The following is a 1,699-nucleotide window of genomic DNA, read 5'->3' on the forward strand; positions in this document are numbered from 1 at the left end:
AATGAACCAGAGTAACCTTCTCCAGTTGGAAATTGTCCGTTGTTCGATAAACGAACTGTGGTTTTCCTGAGGAAAGAAAACAACGATTTTAGTTTTATCATCAGTTTGTAGGAATCTAAAGAACATCCGTGTTACAATGACTATGTGCCCTGTCACACGATGGCATATAACCTTGAAGCTACATTCATTTAATACGTTGGAAACTGACATAGTTTAACACAGCAAATTGTGCATTCCTTTAGTTTGGTGCATGTTTTAAAATGCTTCAATTTAGAAAACATTATGGTTGTTCTTTATAAATAAAAGCATAACTAATTAGTAACAATTTGATTGTTACAGGATTTAAAACTGCAGTACATCGTTTGAATATTCTAATGCTAACTGCCAAGGAGATGTACTTAGAGGTACACTAAATATAGTGTTGATCATATTAATCTAGAACCACAAACCAAGCTATAGATGTTATTTTAATCAAAAACAAATAATATCAATGCATTATTATACTTTTATCTAACTTCTTGATTCCAACACAAGTAATTTATAAGAAAAAATTGTTTTACTTTTTCACACGGTCGACACACACAATATCGGACATCGCATCTCCGTTAAAATCACCGACAGCAATTTGACCCGATTGTACGACACAACCATCCAATGGTGTTTAAACAATGCAAATGCTACAAACAATTCATATCAAATGAGAACATTGGAGAAGCTGAAATATATGATAACAGACTGAGTCACTGAGAGCAAATGTTAATTCATTTCAAAAATCAAAAACCTAATAAATTAAAAAATAAGAACCAAACACATTTCCCGAGGTAAGGGGAGAAAACACGGGATCCAAAAATACGGGATGCGTTATTTTCCAAAATTAACGTTTAACTTAACGCACGTCAATATTTTATCTTAATACAGCATTGATATACATACGTGGATCACACTACGAAAAATGACGTCACGTACAGCTTACCTTTCGACGTCATACAGGATTGTACGTCACAGATGTACTGGGTTCGAGACTTATAGCGCTTACACAAAAGAATATTTTCTTACTTCTTTCCAAAAATGAAAACTTTAAATGCTTTTGTGATTCTAATATTAACAATTATTAAACCACACTTTGTCCGGCGCTTTTTTTTTATGTTATTCCGGATTTTTAATATGTTATTTCTTGATGATAAATACTACAAAAAAGCGTTGAAAAACCCTTTGTAGGAATTTTTTAGGGTCAAACCATATATTGACCCGACTTAATTAAACCACACTTTGTCCGGCGCCGTGGTATAGTGGTTAGCGCGCCTACCAGTAACCCATAGGTAATGGGTTCAAGGCTCGACGCTGCTACTATTGTGGGCGTATGTGTCCTTGGGCAAGACATTTAACGGCAATTGCTCCAACTCAATGGTCCCTAATGGGTTGTCTAAAATATCAGACATATATAAAAAAATCCAAAAAAATATTTACCCACAAAGTAACATACATGATAGCTCCTAAGATGGCCCGAGGTGTTAAACCCGTGTGATAACGACTGTCGTTTTCCGGCCACGCGAGGATAAAGTAAGCTACATTCATTCACATTCACATACTGTAATTGTCAATAAATTATAACCTTTTCTAATCAATTTATCAAAATGCCACAACAGTGTCTCAAGATTAGAGGTACTAAACAACAACAAAATAAGAATAATCAAACCAA

At 34.4% G+C, this 1,699-nt stretch overlaps 1 long non-coding RNA gene across 1 annotated transcript; it reads right to left on the reverse strand.

Moving 5' to 3' along the window:
• LOC113475451 lies at positions 1-1,173 on the reverse strand. The gene is made up of 3 exons (XR_003397206.1): positions 974-1,173; positions 561-715; positions 1-66 (listed from the first exon to the last, which is right to left on the reverse strand). It is a non-coding gene; the product is annotated as an uncharacterized LOC113475451 (long non-coding RNA).
• Between the last annotated feature and the right edge of the window lie 526 nt (positions 1,174-1,699).

The sequence above is a fragment of the Ciona intestinalis genome, unplaced genomic scaffold, assembly GCF_000224145.3.
Source record: "Ciona intestinalis unplaced genomic scaffold, KH HT000519.1, whole genome shotgun sequence".
Classification (NCBI taxonomy): domain Eukaryota; kingdom Metazoa; phylum Chordata; class Ascidiacea; order Phlebobranchia; family Cionidae; genus Ciona; species Ciona intestinalis.